Genomic DNA, 15,894 nt, shown 5'->3' on the forward strand with positions numbered 1-15,894 from the left:
CCTGTGCTTGTCTGCCAGGATCTCCTGGGTCCATGGGCGCCTTCCCAGAGCTGCACAGGGAAACACCATGCCTGCAACCTTCCACTGAAGGAATCACCCGCACCTCCTGGACCCGCCAGCCACTTCTGGATGCCCAGCTTTCCTCCCAGGACCTCGGCTCTGGTGGGGGCGAAGGGGGTTGTCCCTAGATGGACTGGAAGGTCAGCGACACAGTCTGGTCACCCCCCCCCCCCCACCGTGGAACTCTGTGGAAGGTTGCAGGGCTGCCTCTCTTTCCTGTCCTCTTTGGGTGATGGATTCCTTAAGAATCCTACCCTGGCCACGGACAAGTCAGGCCTGGGGAGGATGCACATGATCGTATTTCATCTGAATTACGAGTTTTATATTTTGGAACATTTTTAGGTTTACAGAGAAATTGAGCAGATGGGAGAGCGAGCCCTCCCCCCACGCCCTACCCTCCCCTGTTATTCGGTGAACCGATACTGACACGCGATTAACTGAAGTCCACAGTTCACAGCTTCGCTCTGGCTCTTGTACGTTGCATGGGTTTCCACAGATGCGCCTGTCAGGTGTCTGCCAGTGCATCGCCCTACAGAATCGCTTCCCTGCCCTCAAACTCCGCTGTGCTCCACCTGTTCACCCTCCTCCTCCCCGGCCCCCGGCAGCCACTCATCTTTTCACTGTCTCCATCGTTTTGCCTTTTCCAGAACGTCACATATTAGAATCATCCGGCGTGCAGCCTTTTCAGATTGGCCTCTTTCCCTCAGTCATATGCATTTAAGTTTCCTCCATGTCTTTTTGTGACTTGATAGCTCATTTCTTTTTATCACCGAATAATAGTCTGTTGAATGGATGTACCACAGTTTTATTGAGGGACATCTTGGTTGCTTCCAGATTTTGGCAATTATGAATAAAGTTGCTATAAACACTTGGGTGGGAACGCATTGCATTTTTACAAAGCTGCGGCTGTAAATGTCTTGGCCCCACGCCTGTGACTCATAAGGTCCTAACAGCTCCCATATTTCAAGTGCTCATTACCTAGCAGACATTTTACACTAAGAGCTTTCCTCCTTTGCTGCACACTTACTGTGCGCCTCTGGCACGCACGTCTGTCTGAGGGCTGGGGACAAAGCAGTCAGCTGGTCTCAGGCTCATAAATTATAGATAAAAAGCAAATACACATGCCATCATACAGTGACTTCCCAGGCCCCCCCCTTCAAAGTCCCTGCTGCTAACCCTGAAGGGAGGGGCCGACATCACGAGGGTTCCTTGTGGAAGCTTCTGGAAGCCTGTTCTGGAGGAGCAGGGGTGAGGGAGCACTGGACTTGGTCGGCAGCAGCGGCGGCGAGGTCGGGTGTGGCTCTGGGGATGCTCGGGGTGGGTGTGGACGAGTTCTCTATGCAGGAGCCAGGCTGTAGCGCGAGATGCGGGGGAGGCTGGTGGGGGCCGGGTGGTGCTGCTGGCAGGTGGCAGCGAGGGGCCTCCTGGAGCAGGCCCAGTGCCCAGTGACTCCACGGGAGACGGGCCTGCAAGTTCCCAGGTGGGCAGGCAGCTTTTTGTGCCACCCCCCACCCGCTGCCCCGCGGCTCCCAGGGATGCAGTGCCCACCCTGGACCAGAGGCGGGGCTTCCCGCTGCCTGTGCTCCGGGCCTGGGGAGGGTGCCTGGCGCACATCCCCCCAGCGGAGAGATGGCGGCCGGCAGACACGGGTGCAGAGCCGGGGTCTGAGTCACTGTTACTGGGTGGATGTCTCCCCCTTCAAAGTGACAGGCTTGGCAAATACATTAAATACCAATTGAGAATAAATGCCACCAAGAACTCGATCATTCTTCATCTTTCAAGCAAAGAAATGCCACATGGAGCTGGAAAATGATGCGAAACCATGGAGGGGCCCTGGGTCTACTCTCTGCGACGCCCACACTGCGGGCCCGGCTGCCTACAAGGGGCCCTGGGGCAGCCCCGTGGGCCCCAGTCTGGGGGTCACGGGGTTGGCTCCTCACTGCATGCCTGGGCTCGCTGGTTCGGTGCCATGTGGGGGACACTCATACCTGCCCCCTGGACAACAGCCCACGGCCCCCCAGAGGGCAGGTGCAGGCTTCCTCTCCGAGCCAGCACCAGGCTTGCCCTGTACACAGCACGCCTGGTGCAGCACAGCACAGCCGTCACTGCCATAAAGATGCTGTCTGGGCAGGGTTCAGGGCTCAGGCTTGAGCCAGACAGCCTGGGTTCAAATCCTGGCTCAGCTGCCCTCAGCTGGGCAATCTTAGACAAATGACTCAACATCTCTGTGCCTTGCTTCCTTCATCTGTAATGAGTGGACAAGATCAGCTACTTCCTACCCCCAAACGGATGTGCTGTGGGTCTGTGGGAACGTTCCGGAAAGCACGAAGCCCAGGGCTGGGCACTCAGTGGGTGCCTCATCCAGGGCCTCCCTCCAGGACCTCGCTGCGGATCTGCACTAAACACGGGGCGAGCATGCAGAACACGGCGCGGACTGTCCGCTGCTGTCCCGAGCTGGAGGCGGACAGAGAGACACGACAGGGTTCCTGCCGGAGCATCTCAGCACAGATGAGCGGACCAGTACACGCACTCCTCTCGGTTTTCTCCTTAAACTTAAAAGACTCTATTTTTTAGATCTGTTTTAAGTTTACAGAAAAACTGTGCAGAACAGAGTCCCTGTATGTCACACCTCTTCTTAAAGTGAGAGTGACACGACTGACACACAGCTCTGCTCTGCTGAGTCCCCAGTGTCCATGTAAACTTTACACGTGTTTGTGTAAAACCATCTCCTTAGGACACTGCAGCCACCTCACCTCTGTAAGAGCGGCTCTGCATGTCCCTGCAGGGATGCTCTGTGCCCCACAGGGCGACCGCCCGCCACGGGAGCTCGGGCGTTTCCAGGGGTTTGAACCCAGACAAGCAGAGCGGTGCTTTTCATGTTTTATAGGCACTGATGCGTTGTCCTCCAAAGTTGCGCCCATGTCATCTCTCCCCCAAACGTCAGAAAGCACCACCTATTTGCCCAAGTAGGAGACAATCAGATGTAGAAAAGAGTCGAGGCAGAACGGCCCCCTCCCTTCTCGTCCTGGACCACCCATGCCCCGGAGCTGTGCACCGAGGGGGCAGGAACCTGTGTGACGCTAGAGAGACCACCGGTCCCACATCAGTGTGATTCTGTATACCAGCAACAAACCATGAAGACAGAAGTTTTAAAATACTTTTACGATACCTTAAAAATAAATGAAATATTTAGGGATGCATCTGGCAAAAGATTTGCAAGCCCTGTACACTGAAAACTTGCAAACACTGCTGGGAGGCGTGGAAAGACTTGACTCCGAGGAGAGACTTGCCACGAGACCGTGGGGCAGAAGACTCAGTACTATCCTGTCAAGATGTTAGTCCTCCCAGCTTGGTCCCAGTCAGGCTTTTTAATAGAAAATAATGAGCCGATGGTTTAACTCCCACGGAAATGCGAAATATCTAGATAGCCTAAAAACTTGTAAAGAGAAGGGCAACGTTGGAGAACCAACTCGACCTGATACCGAGATTTATTTTGGAGAGGCAGTCATCACGACAGTGGTCCAAGACAGACAGACAGAAAATGGAGCAGAAAAGGGCTCGGAACTGGACCCACATACGCATGTGAACATCTGGTCTTTGGTCCTTGACAAAGACAAGGCAGTTCAGCGGAGAAAGCATTTGCAGTCGCGTCTCTGCTCCCATTTCTGCTACTGGGAGAGTGTGCCCTTTTCCATTCTATTTTTTCTGGGTCAGTCTGGCTAAATTTTATTGATGTTTCAAAGAACCAGCTGTTGGTGTCATCATTTTTCCTCAATTATTCTCCTATTTTCTGTTTCATCGATGGCTGTAATCTTCATTATTTCCTTTCTTATGCTTACTTGGGCTTAATTCGCTTTTTCTTTTGGCAGCTAAGAGTAGAAACTGAGGACATCAATTTGAGCGCTTTCTCCTTTTCTAATAGAGGCATTTTGTGCTGTAAGTTTCTCGCTAAGCAGGGCATCAGTGGCATCCGACATATGTTGATACGTTGTGTCTTCATTGTCATTCAACTCACCTTCTAATTTCCAGTTGGATTTCTACTTTGACCCATGCTAAGTATTTAGAACAGTATTATTTAGTTTCCAAATATTTGGGGATTTTACAGAGATCTTTCTCTTACTGGCTCCTAATTCGACTCCCTTGTGGTTAGAGAACACATTTGTATGACTCAAATCAATTCTGAGTTTATTGACATCTGTTTTATGAACCAGGATATAGTTTATCTGATAACTGTTCCAAGTGCACTTGAAAAGAAAACAGAGAGAGGTCTATGAATGTCAGTGAAGTAAGTTCGTTGATATTGTTGAAATTTTCTATCCCACTGAGTTTCTGTCTACTCAGTCTATCAGTTATTGAGAGTGTGTTGAAATAATCTGATAATGATTGTGGATTTGTCTATTTCTCCTTGCAATTTTTGCTTCATGAATTTTGAGGCTCTGTTATTAGGTGCTTAGGGTTTTTATGTCCTTCTACTGAATGGACCATTTTATCATTCTGGACCTTTTTACTGTTATGAAATTACCTTAACTCTGTTGAAATTCTTTGTTCTGAAATCTACTTTGTGACTAACATAGCCACCCTGGTTTTCTTTTGATTAGGGTTAATGTGGTATATATTCTTTCCACCCTCTTGCTTTTAACATGTTTGTGTCTTCATAATTGAAGTGTGTTCCTTGGAGGCAACAAGCATCTTGTTTTTTCATCTACCTTGATAATTCTGCCTTTTAATGGCGGGGGGGGGGGTGTTTATACCATTTACATTTAGTGTGATTGCTGATATGGCTAGGTTATCCCTGTCTTATTTCCATTTATTTTTTTTATTTGTCCTGTGTACATTTCTCCCCTCATCCCTGTTTTTCTGCCTGCTCTTGGGCTGAGTATTTTTTTATGATTCTATTTCATCTCCACGTCAACTTCTTAGCTATAATTATTTGGTTATTTTAGTGGTTGCCTTAGGGTTTACAGTGTATGTCCTTCACTTATAATCAAGTGATGCTCTCTGGCTTCACAGACAGTATAAGAACCCTTCCACTCCTCTCCTCCCAGCCTTTGTGCTATTGGTAGCACACATTTTATCTTTCTATATGTTATAACCCCAAAGTACATTGTTATCATTTTTGTTTAATGCCAGTGACTTATTACTTTTATTTTTTATTGATGTATAGTTGATTTACAATGTTTTAGGTGCACAGCAAAGTGATTCATATATATACAGAAAACTATATATATATTACATATGTATTCTTTTCAGATTCTTTTCCATTATAGGTCATTACAAGATATTGAATATAGTATTGAATACAGTTTCCTGTGCTATACAGTAGGTCCTTGTTGTTTATCTATTTTATGTATAGTAGTGTGTATCTGTTAATCCCAAATTCCTAATTTATCCCTCCTTCCCTTCCTCCTTTGGTAACCATAAGTTTGCTTTCTATGTCTGTGAGTCTATTTCTGTTTTGTAAATAAGTTCATTGGTATCATATTTTAGATTCCACATCTAAGTGATATCATATGATACTTGTCTTTCTCTGTCTGACTTACTTCACTTAATATGATCATCTCTAGGTCCATCCATGTTGCTGCAAATGGCAGCATTTCATTCTTCTTCTTTTTTTTTTAATGGCTGAGTAATATTAAGCCAATGACTTTTAAAGGGATTTAAACAGCAAGAACATCTCTTTTCACATTCATGCTGCTACCCTTCCTGGGCCCCTCATTCCCCTGGTACCTCCCTCTGGTGTCACTCTCCTTTCACCTGAAGGACATCCTTTAACACTTCTTACAGTGGGGCTTGTCGGTGCTGAGGTGTCACAGCTCTTGTACTTTGAAGAGGTCTTGATTTCCCCTTTGTTTTTGAAACAGCTGTTTTTCCTTCCCCTTCGGTACTTTGAGGACATCTTCCCGCCGTCTCCTCACTGCCATTGTTTCTGACAATGTATCTGCTGTCACGCGTGTCTTTCTTTATGTAATGCATCTCTTTCTTCCTCTCCGGGGGTTTCTAAGATTTTAATCTTTACCCCTGGTTTTGAGCAATCTGAAAACCAGGTATGTGCCTCGGGGTGTATTTTTTTCCCCAATGTGTCTTGAGCTTTGGATTCATAGAGCTTCTTGGATCTGGGAGTTCACAGACCAATTTTAAATTTGGAAACACTTCCATTATTATTTCTTCAGATTTCTTCTTGTCCTTCTCACCTCAACCTCCTCGACTTCATGGACTCACACGTTACATGCTGGGCTGCCTGAAGTTGTTCTGCAGCTCACTGAGGCTCTGTTCTCTCCTTCCTCTTCTTCTGCACCCCAGCCCCCGCCTCTTCCTCCCCTCCCCCTCTGCCTCCTCCTTCTTCTTTTTTCAAAATGATGCCCCCCTTTTCTCTCTGCGTTTCCTTTGGGTAGTTCCTAATGCTCCTTCTGCAAGCTCATGATTCCTTTCTTCTCCAATGTCTGGTCTGTCATTAACCCCATCCTATGCACTTCTCATCTCAGACACTGATTGCAGTTTTCACCCCACGAAGTTTGAGTTTTAAGATTTTTAAAATTTTAATAGTGGTAACATGCACGTAACATAAAATCAATCATCTCACCCATTTTAAAGTGTATCGTTTAGTGAGTTTTTTTTTTTTTAAACTTCCATGTCTCTCTTAACTTTTGAGCATACAGAATCAGCTACAATGATTCTCTCTTTATTGTCCTTGTCTGTGGTTCTAACACCTGTGTCCATCCCTGGTTGGCTTTGATGAACAGGTTGTACTTTCCTGCTTGTTGGCATGTCTGGGAATTTCTGAACGGGTGCCAGACCTTGCAAATTCCACTTTGTTGGGTGCTGGGTATTTCTGTATTCTCCTAGATATTCCTGAGCTTGGTTCCGGGTGTGGCTAAACTACCTGGAAAGGGTTTGATTCTTTCAGGTCTCAGTTTTAAGATTCCTTAGGTAAGACCAGAGCCATGGTGAGTCTAAGGCCAGCATGGGGGCAAGACCGTTGCGAGTGCTTCCACCACGCTCCACGGATTCAGTTGCTGGGTGGCAAGAAGCACTGCCTCCACCCTGAGTGAGTCCCAGACGCTGTTCTCTGACCCTCCGGGTGATTCTCTCTCCAGCTGCTAGTGGTTTCCTCACACACATACGTGCGCACGCTGACCGATGCCCTGCTGAATCCTCAAGGGTGACCCTCTCTGGTGCTCCACCCTGCAAACTGTAGCTGCTGTGGTCCCCCTGGCTCTTGGCTCCATTTCTGCTCCCCGAGTGCCCCTCCAGCCTCTGCTGGGGTCTCACTCCCTGCACCGAGCCTGGAAACTCTCGGTGCAGGAAGCCAGGTGTTCACAGGGCTCATCTCATAGCGGACCAGGGCCCAGTGGGGCCTTCCCAGGACAGGTCCCCACCTGCTGTCATGATCTCCACCTGTCTCTTGAAATACTTCAGCTAAAGAATACACTCAGTCAGAGAAATGAGGAAATGCAGAGACAGAGGAAAGCAATCAAACACGACAAAGTAATAATCGTTTCACCATTAAACCAAGCCAAGGACCTTTAGTTCCTCCTCAAGGGCTTTTGATCATATTCTGAGCCATGTCCTTGGAGCTGTTTTGCAAGTACTGAAACCCCCACTAGGTGGAAGAAGTCAACATAATGGCCAGACTGTAGCCATGACGTCAGCTGCCACAACTGGCCTCAAGGAAATGAGAACAGACTGACCCTGGAGCTGAAGATTAGCTGTACTTAAAACAACCAAGACGACACTGACCAGACGCCCTGCATGACCAATTTCAAGACGACTGTCAGAGCTGACTGTGCTGCTCAGCACGTGCCCCCTCTGCCCTCCTGTGTGCCCCTGAAACTCCCCTTTACAAGCTCTTGCCCACTGATCAGCCATGGGGAGTTGGTTCTTTGGGACATGAGTCCACCTTCTCCCCAGGATTGCCAGCTTCCCCAGTAAAGCTATCTTTCCTTTTACCCAACACTTGTCTCTCTGTATTGGATTCTTCAGCAGCTGAACCTGACTCTGGTAGCAATCTCTTTTGTCTCCCATCTTTCAGGGAAGTTTCCCACTGTCATGTGTTGTTCAACACCTCGTCTCAAGTCTATAGTTTCATATGCTGTCTGAGCTTCGGGTGTCCCCGGGGAAAGGCAAATCCGGCCTCTGGTTTCTCATCATGGCCACAAGTAGAAACGTAGTAGCAGGAGGCATTATTATTATTTTTATTTCTAAGGTTCTTTTTTTTTAAATGGAAAATTGCAAACATAAACAAAAGCAGGTACCAAGGAAGCCCCATCACCTTTCCTGAAACTTCTATGATCGTCTGCTTCATGGCGTTGTCCTTATTAAGCAAGATCACACCTCCCCGCCTTTCCCACACCACCTCGCTCCTCACTGTACTGTTGGTAGCTGACCCCAGCTGGGAGTGGAAAAGTGGCACCACCACCCAGCTCAGGACAGGGGCAGTTCACCCCTGACCCCAGCCCAGGTCTGAGAAGACTCTCACCAGCCCCCTGCCTCAGCTCAACGGCAGTGAGGTGGCTCCTGTGGCCCAAATGCCGGAATAAACACCCAGACCCTCCGCTTTGACTCATTCTGGGGTCCAGGATCACTACTGATGAAGACATAGGTGACCGCTGATCTTGAAAAAGGAAGACGTTACTGGTGTTCCCGAGAACCTCGGCCTCGCCCCCTCAGCCGTCCCCCCGGTGTTCCAAGGGGAGGCTCCTAGCAGGCACGGCAGCTCGCAGATGCTCTGAGATCCGACGCGGGCCACCAACAAGGAAGTCATTTAGTCCCGATCATAACCACTTAGCAAGCTCTTTTTCTCTCTTTCCTGTTCAGGGACCTTTGGATGCAGCAATCTGAATAATTGATTTGAGCAGGAAAGCCTCAAGCCTTTGAAGTCCCTCATTAATTACCTGGACAGAAGGAAGGAAGAATCTCTACTCGGCCACCCACCTGCTCACCATGATCAAAGGAGCCCCCCTCCTCGGCTTGACCCGTCCCTCCGTCAGCCAGATGTCACTGACAGTACAAGGCTTCCAAACCCTCCGAGCGGCTGCAAGGCCACCCCCACCTGCAGGGGGCGCCGCCCCTCTGCCTGACGTCAGGCACATTTGGCTACAGCTGAGGAAAAGGTGGTCTGCAGAGCATCCAGTTGTTGGGGTGCCGGGATGGGCTGAACTGTGTCCCCCAGCAAATTCACATGTTAAAGCCTGACCCCCACAGTACCTCCAAATGTGACTGAATTTGGAAATAGGGCCTTTAAAGGGGTGAAAATGAGGCTGGTAGGTTGAGCCCTAATCCAACATGACTGGTGTCCTTACAAGAGGAAATTGGGACACTCAAAGACCCCAGGGGTGTCCAGGCACAGAGAGGTGGCCGTGTGAAGAGGGCAGCTGTCTGCGAGCCAAGGAGGGAAGCCTCAGAGGAAACCAGCTCTTGTGGCCCCCAGAGCTGGGAGGAAATGGATTTCTGTTGTTCAGGCCACTCGCCTGGCCTGCGGTGTCTGGCTGCGGTGCTGAGAGGACCGACGCAGGAGCAAGCCCTGTGCTGGCTGTAGGGGTGGCCGGTGTACGGATGCCCAGTACAGACTTTCCAACCTAAGCAGCTTACAACGAACGGGGCTGATTCAAACTAAAGCACAGTGAGGAGACAGGCCATGGAAGAGCGAATGGTGACACTAGACCTGAGGTGGTCCTGCCGTAGGTCACAGTCACCTGCAGGCTGGGGCGCGCCCAATGCAGGGCTACGAGGCCGGGGGGAGGCCGCTGGAGTCCGACACGCACTCTGGGTGCAGTGGTTTCAGCTAGGAGGTGTTACTGAACGTGGGCCGGCTGCTCGCCACTCTTTAAACCAATCAGCAAAAAAGGTAATGTTGACAGAAAGGGAAATTATTTGTAATCAGAACCCTGGCAGTCTGGGGAGACAGTGGGCTTACGTGCCCAAGGACCATCTCCGCAGATGCTGCTCGGCCGGGGAAGGGGAAAGCCGAAGCGATCATTGCGACAGGGTCAGAGACTGGCGCTGCGCCCGAGGGTGCGCGGGACTGCCAGTCCTCTGTGAGTCTCCTTTAGATGCTGTCTTATTCACAGTGTGTGAGGTTACCGAGGGGTGAAGCGAGGAAAGAAATCTGGTCATTTGTCAATGACTTACTCTCCATTTCCATCTGCAGAGAAAAGACAAGCAGGTTTTGTGTGATAGAAAGATTCAAAAGGTATGTTTAGGCTGGGGGTGAGCAAGGCGCCTGGTTTCGGGTTAGTTACAACATAGCTTTGCTAAAGCGACAAGCAAAGGGGTTTCCTGCTGGGGATTCCTGCAAAGAGCTGCTGCCCCAAGGGGTCCTGCTCAGTTTCAGGGGTCAGAGGACACCTCCCAACAGGAGGCACCTAGAAATCAGCTTCCTCGGGGAACTTGGTCGGCCACCTCTTACGTGGAGACAGGCATCTGGGGAGGCTGGCGAGGAGGTGCTGTCTCCAGCCCCTGACTTCCTCTTTGAAAACTTCCTGGCCGTGAACTCAGGAAAAGGTAGTGCCGTGAAAGAAACACGGAGTGCTAAGCTTTCCACCTCCCTCTCTCAGCAACCTGAATGGTCCTGGCCGGAACTCCTCAGTTTAAGAACCAGGAAAAAGCACTGGAAACAGTTCAGGAGAACACACGTGATGGGCTCTTGGAGGCGGCTGAAATCCGCAGAGCTCCGTGGAGCTGGAGAGAAAGGGCTTGGATTTCCCCAAAGCCAGTGCTGTGGAAGAAGCCGCCAGCCCTCCTCCTGAGAGATGGCTCCACCCAGCACCTCCTCCCCGGTGTGGGCAGCACATTGCTGCTGGCCTGCCCACTTCTTCCGGGCAGGGGAGAGGGGTTTGTTCTTTTGGGGAGAGCAATGAATAAAGGGCAGAATGGAGTGGGCCGGGTGTGGTCCATCTGGGTGGAGCGCTGGTCTGGAGGCGATTAAAGCAGGGCAATCCCTGGTTTGTTTGCAGGGTGTAGTCTCCAAGGCTCTTGGCACCTCCCTCACTGCTGAGCGCCCTCCTTCCTTCCTTCTTCCTTCCTTCCTGGGGACCCGAGATCCTGATGCCCTGACTCCAGCTGGCTGCCCCTGCCTGGGAAGCCCTGCTGTGTGTCCAGGGTGCAGCTGGATGGCAAGTGACCGCGGGGCACCACCCAGCCATGGCTCCCGTTCCCGGAGGAAGCTCTAAGCCCCTGGTCTGCCCTGTCTCAGCTTAGGGCATGCCCCCTCACCCTGGAGCGTCAGCACCGGAGGGAAGTGAGCCAGGGCCAGCGTCCCTGGCTCTGAGCAGACATCAGTGCTGAGCGAGGGTGTGGAGGGCGAAGGGCTGAGCCTGCCCGGGGGAGGGCCGCGGGGGTCCTGGGAGCGGTGGCTGGGGGCCGTGCCTGGGTTTTCCTCTGCTCGTCCCCCGAGTGGGATGTCCTCTTCCTGGACCCAGGCACGGTGTGGCAGGGAATGAATTCGGTCTGACTGGTCCCTGGGCTATGCGGGGCAGAGCGGCAGGGCCTGCATCCTGCGAAGGCCCTGGAGGACACTCCCTGGTCGCTGCCTTGGGCAGGGCTGGACGGCGGGCTGACATAGGGATGGGACCCCAGGAGGGAGAAGAGGCCTGGGTGGTGCTGGTGGCGGTGATGGGGGCCCTAGTTCTGCTTGTCCAGGGGCTCCCCAGCTCCCTTCTGCTGGGAACTGCAGCCCTTTTCTTTCTGGGGCCACCCCGTGTGGTCCTGGACACGGTCAGTGGGAGGACTGTCCTCTCTGGTCACAGGAGCACCCACGGGACCCAGGCCTGGCCAATCAGAGCTTCCCATTTCCCGGGACACAGTGACTGGTGTAGGGATGGTCATGTGACCCAAGCCAGGCCAATCAGAATCCTGCCTGAGTTCTGCCAGGTCCCGCGGGGAGGCGGTCAGTTCTGGGGGGCTGGGAGGGTGTGTGCGCAGGGAGGGGCACCCTCAGCAGTGCGGAGACAGGCCAGCGCTCGGGAGGGCGGCGGGTCAGCAGAGGGGAGGCGAGAGGAGAGAGACAGACCTGGAGCCGGAGCCAGAGGGAAAGCGAGTGAGCGGGGACCACCGTGGACCTCTGCGCCCCCGGCGTCGGGTGACCCAGCCCCTAATTGTTCAGTCACCTGCATATCAGTTGCCAGTCAAACCCCAGCTGTTCGGTGGCACCACGTAAGCTGCCGCTACCCGACTGTTTTTTGACCTATAAAAATGGCAGCTTTGATGGTGAGAGGGGACTTCTATCCCTGCAGTTGAGAGAGCCCTGAATAAAAGAGGATGCAGCCGCTGCGGCGAGCTGCACTGCCCCGGCCCTTTGAAGCCCTCCCTTCTTTTAGATCTCGTGGGGTTCACGAGGGGCGCAGAGCCCTCCCTGTCCTTGACAAGGAGTTAAAAAAATTATCTCAAATTCCTAACAGAATGTAGTAGGGCCTCCCTGGGAGGGCTCTGCGGGCGGCCCTGACCCCAGGAGGGGAGCTGCCGGGCTCTCTTTGGGAGCTGGGGTTGAGGGAACCCTGAGTCTGCTTCTGTGGATCTGGATCCTTGTCCCATCACCAGTCTCCCCGTGGAGGGCTTACCCTGGGAGGGGCCCTGAGCAGCCTGTGCCCCGCGTCCTTCTGTGGGCAGGGCTGGCTCCTCGCCTGCTCTGCTGAAGGCCTGGAGCTGCCCCTGGGCCCTGGCTGCCTGCGGCCTCCTTCCTGGAACACTTCAGCCGGGCTGGCTTTCTGACGGAGAACTCCGAGGGGGCCTCTCCCAGCCGAGGGTCTGCAGGACGTGGGGAGCCCTGAAGTGGGGAGCAGGCTGCCAAGACACCCACAAACTAGTGTCCACTCATCCCCGGGGCCCCCCATCCACCAGGGCCTCAAATGCAGCCCCTTTTTGGAGTGGACACAGGGATATACACCTTGCCTGTCACACAAGTGAGGAGGTAGGTGCTGTGGCTGGACCCCAAGCCAGAGGGAGAGGGAGGACTGGGGCGGGGGGGAGAGAGAGTAGGACCAGGAGACCCCCCACCTGTGTACTACTCCCCATAACCTTCTCGTTCTGGCTTCACAAAGAAGACACACAGGTGGCCAGTAAGGCAGCATCATGGGCCATAGGAGAAAGGCAGGTTCCATCCACGAGACCCCTCTGCACACCTATCGGGCTGCTAAGAACAGAAGAGACGGCCCACGCCAGGCGTAGGTGAGGGTGTGGAGGAACTGGAACCCTCACACAGGCCTGGCGGGAATGCAAGACGGGCAGCCACGTTGGAAGCCAGTCTGGCAATTTCTTAAAAAGTTACACGTTTATCTACCATGTAACCGAGCCCTTTCCCCTTCTAAGCATTTATCCAAGAGAAACAAAAGCACAAGTCCAGACAAAAAAAGACTCGAACGTGAATGCTCACAGACCCGTTATTCGAAGCCGAGCGGCAGCAGTCAAACGCGATAAGCACATCGTGATGCGTCCACAGATTGGACCGCCACTCAGAAACACAGGGGCAGGAGCCGTCAGTACATGCAGATCGTGGAGTAATTATGCTCAGTGAAAGAAACCCAACCGAAAAAGAGCACAGTGTGGTTCGTTCATGTAAAATTCTGGAAAATGCAGGCTACTCTGCAGCAGCTGACGGTTCAGCGATGGGGCCGGCAGGAGGCGGGGTCACACAGAGGCACGGAAGCTTCTGGAGAGATCAATGCGTTCATTAGCTTGCACTTGGTGATGGTTTCACGAGGGCGCGCACATGTCAACGCTCGTAGAACTGTACGCTTCGAAGATGTGAGGCTTATCGCACGTCAACTACGCCTCACGAAAGCTCTCTGGGAAAAAACAAACCATCACACCACATCGCAGGAGATGGCAGCGAGGCCGCCCCACGTCGGGGGACACGGTGCTCAGCACAAAGAAGATACAAGAGTGACCAAGACACAAACACGGCCTCCCAGCGGCCCCTCCAAGGTGGACCAGATCACGTTTCAAAGTTCTGGGAGACAGCGCCTGAATCCATGTCCCCTGCCGGCCCCCCACTGCTCCCGGGGTGAGTAAGGAATGGGACTCAAACTGACACGCCTGCCCCAAACCCTGCAAGTCAGTGCAGGAAAGACCATTTCTACTTTCTCTCTCAGTGTCTGCAAAGTGCTTCTCACGCCGAGGATCTGGGGTACACCCTCCCCTCGTGATGTGGGGGCTGCGGGCAGCACTTCTCAGCTGGCTGCAGGGCCTGGGCTGGCTGCGAGGGTGTCCGGGCAGAGCCCCAGTCTCCGCACGCTCCCCGGGGCTGACCCTACTGTGCCAGGCTCTCTGTTTTCCGGCCCAAGCTCTGCCCTGTCTCGTGCCTCCGTCCCCAGCCCCAGTCTCCAGATTCTGTCCAGTCTGGTCTCCATGCCCTCAGCTGGGAGCTGAGGGAGAAGCCAGCCTGTGCCCCCTTGTCTGTGACCTCACAGCCCCCAGCACTCACAGAAGCCCCCCGCCCAATCCTGCTAGACCCTGCCTCAGTTTCCCCCAGCTGATCAATCTCCAACTGTGTTTTGTTCAGGGCCTTTCTGCTGAGGCTGCTGTCACCCGTCCCAGGCTGTCCCGGCCTCTTGGGAACGTCCTGGGGCACAGGGCTGGATGCTCCATGCACATCCCTGTAGGGAGCTAATGTCCCAGAATGTCACATCCCCATGTCCCCACAGCGGAAAGTGCTAGAAGGGTGGTGAGGGGCCTCTGGAGGCAGGAGAGCAGGCTGGCTTGACGTCTCTCTCTGCCCCCTTCCCAATGCTTCACCTTTGGACTGGGCGCTTGAGGTCTCCACTCATTCATTCATTCATTCATTCATTCAATATTTGACCCTGGGGCCCCTGGCTCCTCCCATGTTCACACGTTTGCACTGACAGGAGCTCCTGGTCACTATCCCTCTGCCCTGAGGGGGGCTTGGCTGACGGGTCTCCGAGCCCTCCCCTACTCTGCATGCAGTCCTGGCACCCACCCGGGGTGGGCAGTGTCGGGGGCTTTATAATGCGTGCACGCACTGCAGTGTATGAATACAGAAATAGACGTAAAGAAACAGACTGATGTTGGGGGTGCAAGGTCAGAGAAGGGCAGGGGTTCTGGGACACTGCCTGGCATGTTTCAAGAAGCCCCGGCTGGTGGCTGGGTGGCGGGTGGAGAGGTTTGGGGACGTGGGCTGGACGGAGTGGTGGAAGGCGAGTGTCCGTGGCCCCTCAGAGCCAGGGCCTGCTGTTCCCTTCTCAGCATCGACAGCAAATCCCCGGGGCTTGGCTGTGTGCAGCCTGGCGGTGCCTGGGGCTCGGGATCCGCCGACGGCCTCTGCAGAGCACTGATGGCGCTGGAGGTGGGCGGTTCCCTGGGAAGGCAGGGGTTCAATGAGCGTCTGGTGGGGCGTGAATTCTGAGACCAGACTTGTGGGATCCCTGAGCACTGGGACATCCGTACTCACCGAGGGCCCACCTGTGACTCTGTGCTCCTCACGGGATGGGCGGGATCAGCAGCCGAACCCCTGGAAGGAGCAGTGGACCCAGCGTCGGGAAACCACACGCCCAGCCCTGGCTCTGCCCTTAGCAGCTGGAGTGGGGCCACGCCCTCCCCCAGTTTCTCCCTCATAAGACAGGGATGCCCATGGCTGCTGAAAGCACCTTGTGAGCAGCGAGGCCTCGATTTCCTCCCCTGGGTAACAGGGCAGCCAAGCTGCCACCCCAGAGGGGTGGGCCGGGAACACAGCCCATGGGCCGCAAACACCCAGTGAGTGTGAACCCCCACAGAAATAACACGGCTGTGCAGCCTGTGGACGGGGAGGGCGTTACACGGTCCCAAGGCTGCCTGCAGGTCACGGCGGGCCCCGGGAGCGCCAGTCCTGCACCTGCCACTGGGACC

General features: G+C 53.5%; 1 protein-coding gene across 1 annotated transcript in view; it reads right to left on the reverse strand.

Annotated features, from left to right (window-relative positions):
- SHANK2 (SH3 and multiple ankyrin repeat domains 2) overlaps window positions 1-15,894 on the reverse strand; it is a 499,586-nt gene that overhangs the window by 57,692 nt on the left and 426,000 nt on the right.

Source organism: Camelus ferus, chromosome 10 (assembly GCF_009834535.1).
Source record: "Camelus ferus isolate YT-003-E chromosome 10, BCGSAC_Cfer_1.0, whole genome shotgun sequence".
NCBI lineage: Eukaryota > Metazoa > Chordata > Mammalia > Artiodactyla > Camelidae > Camelus > Camelus ferus.